At 52.3% G+C, this 15,322-nt stretch overlaps 1 protein-coding gene across 2 annotated transcripts in view; it reads right to left on the bottom strand.

The window, feature by feature from the left end:
• Positions 1–15,322, bottom strand: part of SH3BP4 (SH3 domain binding protein 4) — a 79,747-nt gene that overhangs the window by 40,091 nt on the left and 24,334 nt on the right. The window contains exon 2 of one of the 2 annotated variants that reach the window (XM_059703623.1): positions 3,037–3,114. The exons of the other annotated variant lie outside the window; for it this stretch is intronic. The gene's annotated coding sequence lies outside the window, so the exon portion shown is untranslated. The remainder of the gene's footprint in view (positions 1–3,036; positions 3,115–15,322) is intronic. 2 annotated transcript variants of the gene reach the window in all.

Here is a 15,322-nt window from a genome sequence, read left to right as displayed (position 1 = left end):
TACAGGTTTGGACACGCTGCATCAACAGAACTGACCCCATGCGGGGCCCAGGCAGGCCTTGGCAGGTGTGGGATCGGTGCTTCTGGGTCACCTGGCCAGTGACGGTCCATGCAGGCCTGGATGTCACCTGGCCTCAGCCGCTCAGTTCCAAAGACACCTGAAAGCTGGGATGTCCCCTACATACAGACCAGAGTAAAAGCGACGCCAAGGAACGAGGGGAGAGTGCCCTGGGAGGGACGAATGGGCATGGCATCCTTTTGGGGTGACGAAAAATGCGATGGTGGTGGATACAACACTGTGAGCGCACTAAACGCCAACAAATTGTACAGCCCCAAATGGTTAATTGGAAATATTATGTGACATTCACATAAACAAAACAAAACAAAACACACCATCAGGAAAGTCTGGAGGTCCTAGTCTGAAAACCCAGAAGAGCAAAAGTTTGTTAGTTCTCCCTGTGGACCAGTCAGGGTGCCCAGCCAGCCACCCCTTCAGAGTGGGGACAAGTCTTAACTGTATCCTTGATTTTCAAGTAAACTTACAGTTCTGAGAGAACAAAAATTAATTTCATCTGTTTCTCTTTACTCTAAAAAGTAGCTGTGTGGCTCATGTTTGTGGCTCAGAATTGATTTCTGTTGGCCGATGCTGGCCTTGGGGACAGTGCCCACATAGCTCATGTGTCCTCCTAGGGGCCAGGTAAGGGAGGCAGCAAAGGAGTAGCTTGGGGCACTCCTCCTCGAGCTCTAGGCCTGGTCTTTGCTACTCATTGTAATAATCCTCTGATCTTGAACTCTCTGAGCCTCAGTTGTTATCTGTAAAATGGGCAGGATGCACAGTTTCCCAGGACTGGAGTAGACACGACATGCAGCGAGCAGGTGCTTGGCTGGAGCTCCCACCTTCACAGGCACCCGCAGAGCCATGGGTCTCCCCCAAATAGCTCTCAGGGCAAGTTGTGTTATTTCCAGTTACATCCGTCATTGATCCTGGTCTTAAAGGGCAGGGCACTGGAGTCAGCCCCTTCCTGCTCCCTCACCCGAATCGGCATCCGAGCAGCCGCGTGGACACCTGAACTAGAACACCTAAGCTAAAGTTGCAGGAATTACATGCCAGTCACAAAACTAGGCACCGGCAAAACTCTAGACATAGAAACTGAAATCCTGGGAAGCTCCATCTCACAAAGAACTTGAGACAAATCAGATCTTGACTATTAAGGACAGAGAAAACATGGCATTTATGTTCCTGGGAGGAAAAGCCACAAAAGTTGGCCAAATGTGTCAAGATGACATTTTTTTTTGCCATAATGAGGGACGGTCTCTTTCAGGCTGAGACACCCGTCCACTCTGCCAACTCCACGGCAGGTAAAGGTGACCCTCCCTCTCCAGGCTCCCAGAGACCTTTATGCTCAGATAGAGACAGAGGGCACCGCTCTGGCTCATCCCTAGACGGCCAGGCCCCATCTCACCCTCCTGTTTCCTCTTCTCAGAAGTCTTGCTGCTCTGGTTCATCTGGCTCAGGGCCAGAGAAAGCAAACCACATAAATGGCAGCCCGGGAGCCGCTGGAGCCAGAGAGGGGTTCCAGACAGGGCCCCCATGAACCTCTTCCTGTCCAGTCCAAGAGGGGACCTGCATCAGACAAGCTGTGCCTCATGAGACCATGTGGGGTGAGACAGGTCATACCACACAACCCACTGGTATCTCTCGAGTATATCTATAGAGAAGAGTCATGCTGCATACTTGTGTTTGATTTAAAAAGCCCCAGCAATCTCACCAATGCCAGGCCAGAAGAATGCGAGGAATGTGGATGCCTTTCACTGGGTTTCACCACCACCCAAACAGACCGCAGCCAGCCGCGGCCAGGGGGCTGCACTTATAAGGCCAGGTCTGCCGGAGGCTGCTTCCTGGGCAGAAGTATTTTAAGTCCCTGGGACCTCAGTGGCAGTGAGGACTGACCCTGGGTTCAGAAGACTCCCGAGTTCTTCACTAATAAAAGCCCCCAGGCTGTAACCTGGAAAAAAGTCCCTAACATTCTTTCTGTCCTAAAGCACAGGCCGTAAGGCAAACAAAGACCAGTGACATAAAAGTGGGGAGAAGAACATTGGGGCAAAATCTCCTCCCCCAGCTGAATAGAGGGTGGTGTGCTTAAAGGAAAACCTGAAATATTTCAGGCGCCCACTTGATGGGGAGAGGATTTTAGTATTCGAACAGGACCTGAAAGGAAGCTCCCGGGAGCTGTTCCCTCTCAAATCCCGCCACTGCCCAGGATTATGCAAATGTCCATTATGATTCTGTCCAATCCTTTCACCCAGGGAGGAAAGACTGTGCCGCTGTTTTTGAGCACACGAAGGCTGTGGCATGTTAGCTGACGATCTCACCCCACTGGCTTTACCAAAGGCGGTTTCTTTCTATCGCCCAGAGAATAAAAAGTGCAGCCAAGAAAATACCCCAGAACATTCTACCAGGGAAAGGGTAGCATTTTCTCTTTCTTTTCTGCTGCGAGTGCCAACTGCCTCCAGCTCTTCCTCATGAACCTGGCTAGTGCTTCCTTTTAACATTTTCTGCTATTGTTTTCCCAGAGCCCCAGCGGGGGTGACCCGGAACCACAGGGCCACATGGAGCTCTCTGGCCATTGTTTGGGAGCGCATAACCTCTTACGTTATAAGAATAACTCCTTTGTGCAAACACAACAGAACAGCCAACCTGGGCTCTGTCTCATTCTGGGTAGAGCGAGAACATTCCATTGGTGGCAACAGAGGGGAAGTCGCAGAAAGTAAACAGAAACGAGGGGCTGTTCTGGGAACTCCGTGGTGCCAGGCCCACCGGCGATGTCTGGCCTTCCCGTGAAGACAGAGCAGTGCCCTGAAATGCCAAGGGCCGCCGGAAGCTTCCGGAAGCTGTTTCTCCCTCCTGAGCTGTTCTGCACGTGCGCGGGGCTCCTCTCCCCACACAGGTCTGTGCACCTCGGCCGGGACACAGTTGCCTCCACACAGCGGGTGCAGGGACAGCGGCTCATTCAAACACCCTGTGTGCATCGCTTACCTGCCACAGGCCACCAGCTCCCGACGTCAGAGGTGGAGTCCCAGGACCCGGCCTTCCCTCCAGAGAAGAAGGGAGATGCTGCAAGACAAAAGGGAACCGTGACCAAGATTGGGTCTCGCTCAGCCCAAAACCCACGTCTCTATTTCCCTCCAAGACTCTCCCAAAGCTAGAGCAGCCGCATTTACGTGGTCAGGCAGGGCAGTGGTGGACCCTGCGAGGCGGCGCCCAGGTGCCCGTTCCATGCCAGCCGCTGGGCATGTGGCCGGCGGGACCCTCTCCTCGAACTGCCCTGTCCCAGGGAGAGAAGGCAGACCCTCACCTGCTCAACTCCTGAGAACTCCGGGACCTCCAGGTCGGAGCTCCTTGGGTCTCGAAGGGCTTTACTGAGACCGCAGGGCAGCCTGCTCCCCTCTGCCCACGCGCCCCTCAGAGCCGGTCCCCACAGTGTCCCCACAGACCGAGCCCAGTCAGAGCTCGTGTGCCTTCCTTCCCCTGCTGTTACTTCTGCTGCAAAGACTGGCAGTGTTCGCTCATCAGAAGAATCTTATCAGCTGAACCCTAAAGACACACTCCAATCGCCTGCCAGCAGTGGGGCTCCCTCCCCACGTGGTGGGGTCACCAGGAGGTGGTCCCGTTGCAGAGCACTAACGTGTGAAGTACAGAGCCCAAGCCTGTGGCAGGTTCCATAAACAAGTGTGACGATGACAGAGAGGAGCGGGATTGAGGTCACCACCCTGAGTCCCCGCTTAGCTCCCTGCACTCAGGCCGACGTCTGGACCGGCCACAGGGGCTCTGGGCTTTCGAGGAGCCCCGGACCTGGCCAGGCTGTGAAAGGGGAGGCGGATTCACGCTGCACACCTCCCCTCAATCAAGGCCTCACAGCCTGCAGACCGTGCCCGCCCAGAGCAGCCCCCCCCGCCTGATACATATTTCACATGCAATTAAATGAGTATCGCAAGCAGGCGAGGATTACCCCCTGTGAGGCTGGGACAGCTGGCTAGTTTTCAGGACACCGTTTCCCCCGGGGCTTCAGCAGTGAAATGAATTCCAGATGCACAGAATGACGGGCGTGCGGGCAGGAAACCAGTCAGAAGGAAAGACCAGCTCGCACGGACACAGCGCACCTTGCGGTAGAGGCAGACCTCCCAAAGGCCCAGCGATGAGAGAAATCCCACAGGCGACGGGGACAGGCTTATCCCAGCCAGTGAACTCCACGGAAAAGGCAACAACACGAGAACACATACTCTGACACGACAGGAGAGCAGATCCCGAAGGAGACGGAGAAATGGGGGGGTGGGGGAGGGGGGGACTGGATGTTCAAGACACGGAAACAAGGGGCCACTGTCCACACATCGGTGTATCTTGGACGTGTCCACCGTACTGCTCACAGGTCCAAGGAAGACTCGGATTATTCTGAGAACCTCAGACCATGCGGCCAAGTGCATGTGGGAGTCCGAGGATTCATGCCCGGACAGAGCTGTTGGGAACCTCATCGTGTTAAAAGGGGAGAAGGAAGTGAAAAACACACCAGAGGAAGTGAAAACCCGAACAGAGGGGCCTCTTGGAAGTGAGTTTATGGGTGTTTTTCTGCTTCCTCAGACTTCAGTGTTTCCAATTTGTTCAACAGTAAGATAGAGTGTGTTTCTTTTTTTTTTCTCTTCTCACTTTTAAGAGTGACTCCTCAAAAGTCACTACACCAGCCTGAGAACTTTGGGAAAACTGGAAAACTGCTAAGCCTAGTCCTTAAGTTTCCAAGCCACCATGATGGACGCGTATGGAACTATTGGCCAAAGGGTCCCCACATCCTGCATCTGCTAATTTTGGGGGTGGAGTCTCTCCAGGCAGGAAGTGGTCCTCCCCGCTCCCTGCCTCCACCACGCCCATGCCCGAAAGCGCCACAGCGGTGGAACTAGAGGGGGAAGTGGAACCCTGAAATCCTTGTCCTTCCTATTCTGGAAGCAAACTTTGGCTTGTGTGCCAAGTCCACCCAGTGTGTCACCGGCCTTTGTAAGGCCCATGAACAAAGAATGTTCTATTTTTTTAATAATTGGGGAGAAACTCAAAATAAGAATATTTCGTGATGTGAAAATTATAGGAAATTCAAATCGCAGTGTCTGTAAGTCAAGTTACGGGGAACACAGACAGCCACATCAGAGCGTTCACCTGCTGTCCACAGTTCTTTTGTGCGTCAAGAACACAAAGCCGAAAGTATCTCATCTGGCTTTTTCCAGAAAAAGTGTGCCACCCCAGGTTCTCTACCAACCCCGCTTATGCACTGGGGCAAAAGACCAGGCCACGGCGGGCACACAGGACCATGGGCACGCACCCATGGGTGCACGGCTGGACCCCAAGTCCTGGCCTAGTTGGCAGGTGGCATGAGAGATGGCAACAGGGAAGGAAAGAAAACAACAGGAAGGTGTGAGGTGGCTAGAAAAGGAGACAGAGGTAGCCCCAGAGGGAAAACTTCATCAAGTCAAAACTGCTGTCCAGAGCTGGCTCCAAGGTCAACAAGGAAGTGCTCTTGTCCTCGGGGGCCCCACCCCATACCTGATAAGGATCAGTCCTTATGCAAGTAATGCTCAAGACATTGATCTCCTGGCCTCGCCATGGACCCTAAGTTTTTCACTCTTTATGGGAGAAACTCTAAGACAACCAACTTCAGAAAATGGCAAAAGTAACACTTGGGTAGACTGGCGATGGCCTTTCTAGTTAATGCTATCAACACCAACACCTTGGAAGCTATTCGCGGAAACAGTATTTCGGCAGGTGGAGATGACACAGCCAAGTGAGAGTGTCTGACATCTAACCCGATTCATGTGGTGAAATTTTCTTACGCAGAACACAGAACTGGTTTGCTTACCTTTCCTATAGTTACTTAACATTTCAAATTTCACTGGGGATGAGAGAAGGAATACCCCTTCCTCTCTCCTAACTGAGTATGAAGCACAAAAGGGAGGGGTTTATTGAGACAAACAACCAGACACCACAATGGTTTCTTTATGTGTCTGTCCATTCACTCTGCACACCTGCGGGTTCCTGCCTGGCACCTGACACCTATCAAGTCAGTGGTGAAGTTCACTGACTATCCTTCCTCCTTGGGTGAGGTTTCTGTTTGTCTGTGTGAGAGACGGGAGGCCCTAGGTGTTACCTGTGCCCTCTCTCTCAGGTATGTGGACTCCCACAGACACCTGTGGTCAGAAGGTAGCTTTCTCCTCCTCCTCCTCCTTTGGGCTTGTGCTCCTTCTGGTTGGACCTGGTGGGCCTGGGCATAGAGATATTTATGCATTTAACTTACATGAGTGAATGGACACAAGTGAGGCGAGAGCAGCTGCTACGACAACCCACATGGAATATTTCAGAGAGACTCCACAGAGGTGCAACGCTATAAAGGGGCTGGCACACTGGGCCATATTCAACACTGGAGGAAAGAGGAATAAAACTCTAGAACACTGGATTCTGACAGTTTAACTAGCATCTTTATGCTGTTGCTTGATTTTACCTTAAAAATCAGAGGACTACGCTTGTTAGTTCACATAAGACACTGCTGTCCAATGACACTCAGAAACTACCTTCTCCAATGTTAGGAAGATGGAAGATAAATGCCCACTAGCCTGTTTCCCACTTTTTTTTTTTCGTTAAACAACCTTCTTCCAGGCTTTGACTAGCTTTTCCAACTCACTGACCAGTTACTCTAGGAGTTTCTTAGCCAGGCCCGGGCGGGAGGTTCAAGTCCAGGGTTATGACCATCGCCACTTAGAAGCTGATGAAGGAGACCTTCCCGGCAAGTCCTCAGACCTTCGATCTGATCCGTAACCTTCTCTCATGAATCAATGGGGGAGATGGCACCAGTCAGGGAACTGCATGCGTGACTCCAGGTGGTGGAAGGCAGGCTGCAAACACAGGACTTCTGAGACGTCCCCATGTCATACCATGGGTTCTGTGTCAGCTCTGCCCTTACTGGCTCCATGACCTTTGCTAAATCGCTCACCTGGACTCCGGGCCTCGGTTTCCTCAAGAGGAAAACAGGGCAGTCCATAATACCAGGGGAGCGTACCCCCACTCAACGTGGCTTTGTCTCTTCTGTGTTTTCCACTGGCCTGTAGATCACATTGAGGGCAGAGACATAAAAGACCCTCTATTTAGTGCCAAATACATAATAAAAATCTCGAAAAACTTCTTCCACTTAAAGAAGGCAGTGGTGCTCAACAGTGGTGCGATCCGACTCCTGGCCCGGAGTGCCAACTAAACCAGAAGGCTGGTTGGTCTCCACCCCCAGAGGCCCAGGGATAGGGGCTGGGTCTGAAAGTCTGCATTTCTAACTCGCTCCAAACAATGGCGATGCTCTTGGTCCCTGGACCACACCTTGAAAGCCACTGGTATGGACATCTTGGCAAATGAGAGAACTAAGGCTCGAGGTTTCAATGGCTGACCGAGATCAAGAAATGACATATAGGGAGAAACCAAGATGGCGGCATAGATTAACGCCGGAGATTGCTGCCTCGATCAACCACTTCAAAAAACAACTAAAAGACGGAATGGACATCATCCAGAACCACAGGAAGGCTGGCTGAGTGGAAATTCTACAACTAGGAGGAAAGAGAATATCATACCCAGACTCAGAGGAGGCGCAGTGCTGAAGTGAAATACTAAGGTGCGGAGTGCATGCAGAGCAGACTGGCGGCGGAGGGCGCGGTTGTTGTTTTCAATCGGGAGGGAGTTTCAGACTCTGAGCTCCAAATCCGGGCAAGTCTCTGGAGACCCAGACTCAAAGGGGAGAAGCGGGACTGTGTGGCTTCGGTCGGAACTCGAAGGCAGCTTTCTCTCCGAGGTTTGCAGCGGTTGCTGGGACTCTGTGAGGCAGAGCCCCTAGGGACGGGACTGAGAGCAGCCATAACTGCTCGCTCCAGCCCGCCCTGTAGATCCCCAGGGACCCGCCCTGCCCAAGCCCTGCGCAGAGCCATTTGCCGGATAGCCTCAGGCAAACGCTAGATTAGCACCATCCTAGAGATCCAGCACAGAAGCTCTCCCACTGCAGACACAGTGGACTCTCATAGCCAGTTAGCCTGGAGGTCAAATCACCCCCAGTACTGCCGACATCAATCAAGGATTAACTACAACAAGACTGCGCACAAAGACCACTAGGGGGTGCACCAAGAAAGCATAAAAAATGCGGAGACAAAGAAACAGGACAAAACTGTCAATGGAGGATATTCAGTTCAGAACCACACTTTTAAGGTCTCTTAAGAACTGTCTAGAAGCCGCTGATAAATGTAGTGAGATCCTCAAGAAATCTAATGAGACCCTCGATGTTATGATAAAGAAACAACTAGAAATTAAGCATACACGGACTGAAATAATGAGTACTATACAGACTCCCAACAGCAGACCAGAGGAGCGCAAGAATCAAGGCAAAGATTTGAAATGCGAAGAAGCAAAAAACACCCAACCGGAAAAGCAAAATGAAAAAAGAATCCGAAAATACGAAGATAGTGTAAGGAGCCTCTGGGACAGCTTCAAGCGTACCAACATCAGAATTATAGGGGTGCCAGAAGATGAGAGAGAGCAAGATATTGAAAACCTATTTGAAGAAATAATGACAGAAAACTTCCCCCACCTGGTGAAAGAAATAGACTTACAGGTCCAGGAAGCCCAGAGAACCCCAAACAAAAGGAATCCAAAGAGGACCACACCAAGACACATCATAATTAAAATGCCAAGAGCAAAAGACAAAGAGAGAATCTTAAAAGCAGCAAGAGAAAGAAACTCAGTTACCTACAAGGGAATACCCATACGACTGTCAGCTGATTTCTCAACAGAAACTTTGCAGGCCAGAAGGGAGTGGCAAGAAATATTCAAAGTGATGAATACCAACAACCTACAACCAAGATTACTTTATCCAGCAAAGCTATCATTCAGAACTGAAGGTCAGATAAAGAGCTTCACAGATAAGGAAAAGCTAAAGGAGTTCATCACCACCAAACCAGTATTATATGAAATGCTGAAAGGTATCCTTTAAGAAGAGGAAGAAGAAGAAAAAGGTAAAGATACAAATTATGAACAACTAACATGCATCTATCAACAAGTGAATCTAAGAATCAAGTGAATAAATAATCTGATGAACAGAATGAACTGTTGATTATAATAGAATCAGGGACATAGAAAGGGAATGGACTGACTATTCTTGGGGGGGAAAGGGGTGTGGGAGATGCGGGAAGAGACTGGACAAAAATCGTGCACCTATGGATGAGGACAGTGGGTGGGGAGTGAGGGCGGAGGGTGGGGCAGGAACTGGGAGGAGGGGAGTTATGGGGGGGAAAAAGAGGAACAAATGTAATAATCTCAACAATAAAGATTTAATTAATAAAAAAAAATGGGAAGCTGGGAGCACACACTCAACGTAGTGGGCAAAGCCAGCACCAGTGACCGACACCCAGAACCATGGTCAAGTGCAAAGCAAACAGAGGGACACCAGGCAGGCGGCGGTGAGACAGGATGTCACCGAGGGAGGGCCCAAAGCACTGGGCAGGGTCCCAATGTCGCATTTCCTTCTTCCTTTCCTCCTCCCATGACTGATGTTATGAAACCTTCCGAGTCTGTTCAAGTGGGAAGGAGCTGAGGGTCCTGCTTGGGCCAGAGGCAGGGAGTTTCTGTGTGAGTCTGGGGAGCGCACAGAGTAAGCAGCCCTCAACACACGCTGAGGAGCTGCGAACATTTAGGACAAGTTCGTGTGGTTTAGCCCAGACCCTTTTTGAACTGGACTCCAACCCTGGCTCCGCCACTGAATATGTGACACCATATTCCCGGCGCTGGGAGGGTGGGTGACGCTACGATCCGATGCTGTCCCCATGGTCCCACACACATGGTGCTCGAGAGCTGGTCCCTTTCTTCCAGAGTCCCCCGCCAACCCTTCCTCGGGGTATCCTCGCGGGAAGAGCTGGCCCGAGGAGGAACACCACAGCCTTCTGACCTCTTGGATTCTCCTTTCTGGGGGTCAAATCTTCACCCCGGCAACCTCTCACCTAGCAACAGTGAAAGGGGCAAGAGAAGGAAAAACGCAGCCTGGAGCGGCCCACGTCAGCCCCGCAATGGGTCTGCATTCCCTTCCACGCCTGACTCATCCTGGACTGAGGCTCTCAAGAGCTCCTGCTGCCCCCCCTCCCACGCCCCCGTTCAGCTTTGCGAAAGGGGTACAGGGCTTCCGTCTGCCTTACGGTCAGGACCGTGGTAACCGTCACAGTTTAGAACACCTAGCCAAGCGGTGCAGTAAAGGGCGGAACACTGATTTTGTAAGAGCACCAAATAACTCCTAGTCCTTTAACCTGAGTACATATCCCAGACCAGCCGCTCAGCAAGGCTGGAAAAGGGCACCTGCGGCTGCACGGAAAGGCATTTCCCTCCCGATCCCCCGAGCTTCTGAGCACAGGTGGGAACACGCGTGGAACCAGGACCCGGTCAGAAGACGGCAGTCCAGGAAGTGTTTCAGGGAGAGGAGAGGCAGGCTCTCACTTCCCACCAGGGCCAGCTGAGCCTCCCTGATTAGTCTCACTGCCCAGGGACTGCTCCAGATACTGACTTATTCTCACCTTCGTCACAAGCCACTGTCAGCCGGCAGGAAAGGTTCACGCAGCTAAAACGCAGCGCACACTCTGGGCTGGCGCTCGTCTAGCTTGGAGGGGATGCGGGGCTGGCGCCAGCAGTCACCCATCATCTCCCAGATCACCCTCCGGCTCTGCTCCTTGTGAGCTAGAGGGACTGGCAAGATGATGAAAACCCTGCGCCCTGCCTTCCGGAATGGAAGGAAGAAAAAGCAGGTGCCTCCCTGGAAGCCAAGGCGGAAAACGAAGACGCTGAGAGACAGAGCTGCCCGTATGCGTACAGAACACGATGGAGAGGGAATGCCTAGATGGAGAAGGAGCTCGTCCGACCGGAGAAGGTTCCACCTTGGCTGACCGGGCTCACACAGGTGTCAAGAGAGGATGCCACGCACAGGAGTCAGCTCCCTCTGCGTTGGTCCCGAGCTCCCCTCATCCCGCCAACACAGGGGAACTTTCTCTGATGATCTGAGCACCTTCTGCCTCGCAGGTGGAGGACAGTCATGAAGACGGACTTGCTGTCGGAACTCTCGCTGGGTGGGGCTGTGGTATCTGCCTTGCTCATGACTCCGGGGAACAGGGAAGCCTGGACTTCTTGAAGACCACAGGTATAGAATCCAGGTACAGCAGTGAGCCCCTCCCTGTCCTGTCCGACACTCTCTAAGTGGGTGGGTGCAGTCTGCCATGTCCAGGGCAGCCCTGGGGTCAGTGCCCAGCCTCCCATCTTGCCGAGGGACGATTCTCAGAGGGTCCCCAGCAGTCACGGTGACCATGAGTTCAGTCCCCCACCTGGCCCTTGCTTTCCCCCTTCCCCATCTCACTCTCCCAGTTCCCCACTCCTGCTTCGGGAGGCCACCTCTCCCCCAAAATCAGCCCCCTTGCCTCAGGCTCGGCATTCGGGGGTCCTAGACCAGAGAAGAGGACAATATGAATCTGGCACCAGATGCTGGGCCTTTCGGCCAAGACACACACACACACACACACACACACACACACACACACACACACACACACACGGCTGGTGATATAAATGAGCACGTTCTCGGTCAGTGCCGCCCAAAGCCAGTGGGCTATTGTACCGTGTTAGAAATGCCCGATTTAGAAAGCCAAGGAAGTATTTTGTTCCGTCAATAAAATACATTTATACTCAACTAAAGTTGGAGAAAAGCAAAGGATATTTATACCGCAACTGACATTTTTACATTAAAAATACTATATAAATGCACTGTGGCTCCCATCCAGGCTAGAGGCCATCGGAGCTCATGGTTCCCAAGGAATTCCTGATGCTCAGCTGGGCCTGGATCCCAGTTCCGGCCCCGCGGGCCCAGCCCGGTGTCAGCAGGAAGCCCACTAGCCTCCCGAGAGTACCACGAGTTGCGACCTCGAGTCATTTACATGTCGGGGCTCTGCTCAAATGTCACCCACTCAAATCCCCAGACCCCCGTGCTGCTTTCCCAGGGCAGCTGCTATAACAGAATGCCAGCAGCTCGGTGACTTAAAACCAACTTATTCTCCTATAGCCTGGAGTCAGAACTCTGAAACGAGTTTCACCGGCTAAAGTCAAGGAATAGGCAGGTCTGGTTCCTTCGGAGGCTCCAAAGGTAGAATCCATCTCTCCCTGCCTTTTTCAGCTTCTAGCAGCACCTGGATCCCTGCCCTGTGGTCCCTCCCTCCACCTGCAAAGCACATCACCCTAATCTGTCTCCATCATCTCGTGGACTTCTCCTCTGTAGTCAGATCTCCCTTTGCCTGGCTTTTAAAATGCCACCTGTCAGGTCCTGGCCAGGCAGCTCAGTCGGTTAGAGCACCGTCCTGACACGCCAAGGTTCCAGGTTCTGTAGAGGGCGTCCTGGGGATGCACATGGATGACCTTTAAATTAATGTCAGCGGAGTCCCAGGTGACTGGCAGGGCCAGCCTCCCAAAAATGTCGGAGACTGTTATCAGTACTGATTTCTTATCTTTATCCGTGTGCTGGGAATAAGGAATGAATTGACCTACCCAGATCTTGATATGCTAAATCCTGTCCTTGTACCAGGAACAAGGAATGAATAGGACCTGGATACACCCAAAATTCCTTTGACCCTAACCCCCCCTCTTGGAAATAAATAAATACGCTATGTTGTCTGTGGTGGGTGTGACTGTCCCTCCATCAGAGTGGCAGCCCCCCACCTGGATCCCAGCTTGTCTCTATTTCTGTATCTGGTCTCATTTTTTCTTTAGTTTCTTAATCCCCAGCTCCTCCACTCAAGAACCTGTCGTTTTCCGTGTGGGTCGCGGGAAACAGAGAAACAGCCCCCCACAAGGTTCGATCCCCTGTCAGGGCACATACAAGAAGCAACCAATGAATGCATGAATAAGTGGAACAACAAATTGTTGTTTCTCTCTCTCTCTCTCTCTCTCTCTCTCTCTCTCTCTCAAAATCAACAAATAAAAATACTTTTTAAAATGACACATCATTACATTATAGTAATAGTCACAGGTTCTAGAGATTAGGATGTGTATATCTTTGGGGGCCATCATTCACCCCAACACATTCCCTACTTAAAACAGCACACCTTTCACTCCCCCACTCCCTCACCGGCTTCACGTGTCACTCCTGACATTCTTAGTCGCTTGTTATTTCCTTTCTCTTCTACTAGAATAAGTGCTCTATGGAGGCAGGTGGCTCCCCTAGACTACCTGCTACAGAGCAGGCACTCAGTAAATGGCCATGGCACCCCCCAAGCAATCGTCAGGAACTCACCTGTCTCATTCACTGTTGTATCCCAGCTCCCAGGCCTGCACTGGAAACACAGCAAGATGCTCCATTAGCAAGACCTGTTCCTGAACATAAAACCAAGTCCCCAGGGGCCTGTGATCTGCACATCGGGTTGCCTCCCGTGTGGTCCCAGGTGCATCACTCCCCCAAGCCCATGGCCCTGCAAGCTCCCCTTCAGCGCATCCCCCTCTGCTCACGAACACAAACCGCCTGCTTCCTCCTGTCACCTGCCCATTTCAGGGCTCTCCCTAATCTGGCCTATCCTATCCCCAGCCTCCTTAGCCCCTCCTGCCAATTTCCTCCACTCTGGCCAAGGTCAGCTGCCCTCCCTAACCCTGCACACACAGCCCACCTCCTCCTGTAGGTAGGGAATGCCTCCTCGGTACCCTCCTTCCAGGCCCAGCTCCCACCCACCATGACTCCAGGTGTCGGTGACACCTCTGCCACCCCACTAAAGGACAGCACTTCGGGGCAGGCCAACCTGCGCAGGTGAGCTCACAGCCTCCGATTCCCTGGGCTAAGTCTCTGATGAGCACTTATGCTCCCTGAGGAAGACGCCCTTACATTTCTCCAGTGCCCTCCAGCTCCTGGGCCTTGCATCAGATGGACCAGGAGGTCAGGACCAGGACGTCCATGACTGCATGGCCAGTCTCCACCGCAAGAAAGCAGCCCTCCAAGCGTCAGTGTGATGACGGGTCCAAACACAGAAGTGGACAAACCTAGCGAAGCCACAGGTCTGCCCACAAGTGCCACCAGCCCGCAGGAGCAGGCGATGCCCCTCCTCACTGAGAGGGGCCCAGGCACCACAGGAAACCAAAATCGAAGTATAGCCGGGGGTGAGGGGGGATCAGGGTCTCTGGTAATCAAAAATCCAGGACACCCAGTGAAAGTGAATTTCAGATACACAACAATTTTATTAGTGTGTGTGTGTCCCATAGGGTCAAATGTTCCTGGGTGCCCTGCACTTTTATTTGCTAAACCTGGCACCCCAAGGGGGCTACAGGGGTGCCCCCCCCCCAGACTGTGCCACTCAGAGGGGTTTCCCAAGACTTGCGGCCTCAAGGGGAGAGGTGGGAGACAGCCTGGCCGGGGGCAGGGTGACCAGAAGGCAAGCTCACCACGGGGCTAACGTCCACTCCTTCCAGAGTTCGCTAACTAAGAGGTGCTCTCCGTGCGATTTCCTTCTCATTGAAGAGCTTTTTAAAAATAAAATCTCTCTTGCCAGCTGTAAAAAGGGGTTGCCTCAATACTATTTTTCCATTCCGGCATAATTCTTCAAGAATTCACAAACAAAGCTGCAGCCCTCCGACAACAAAGATCGCCATGGAGACAGATCACCTCCACCATGACTTCACCTCCCATTCCACCAGCACGGACCGCAGATTGTTACCAGAAGGATTCTTGTGAAAACAAACACAAGCCCACGGCAGGCATGGCAGGAAACGTAGCAGCTCTTTCTAATTTTAACTTTCTCCAGGAATGCATTCCTGCCGAACGGCTGGGCACATTCTCTCCAGGCCCCGCGTTCCTTCAGGAAAGCGGTCACCCCCGGAGTCCACAGCGGCTGGCAGAAGGGATGAGCCCAAGCTGGTCTCTCTAAGAGGCCAAAACACGGTATTTGAACAGGAAAGCACTCCCCGACCAGAAGTTGAGCCACAGAGGGGGACAGAGGGAGCCGACTCGCCACAGGAAGGCAGCGTCCAATAATTACCATAAGCAGGAGCCAGTTTCCAGGCCCGGGCCAACGCGAGGGGACCGCGGGCCAGAAGTGAGAACACCTCACCAACAATCCTGCAGGTTACCTGCCTGGGACAGAATTCAGAACAAGCCTCGTTGGATTTTTAAAGCCCACGTGGCCAGGAGACAAACGGGGAGGCAACATTTGCAATGCTTACAGCCAAGAAAGGCTTATTTTCCAGAAAATTCCAAAGGACT

Source organism: Myotis daubentonii, chromosome 7, assembly GCF_963259705.1.
Source record: "Myotis daubentonii chromosome 7, mMyoDau2.1, whole genome shotgun sequence".
In the NCBI taxonomy this organism is placed as follows: domain Eukaryota; kingdom Metazoa; phylum Chordata; class Mammalia; order Chiroptera; family Vespertilionidae; genus Myotis; species Myotis daubentonii.
The sequence above is the reverse complement of the archived record's forward strand: the minus strand, read 5'-3'. Positions and strand labels throughout refer to the sequence as shown.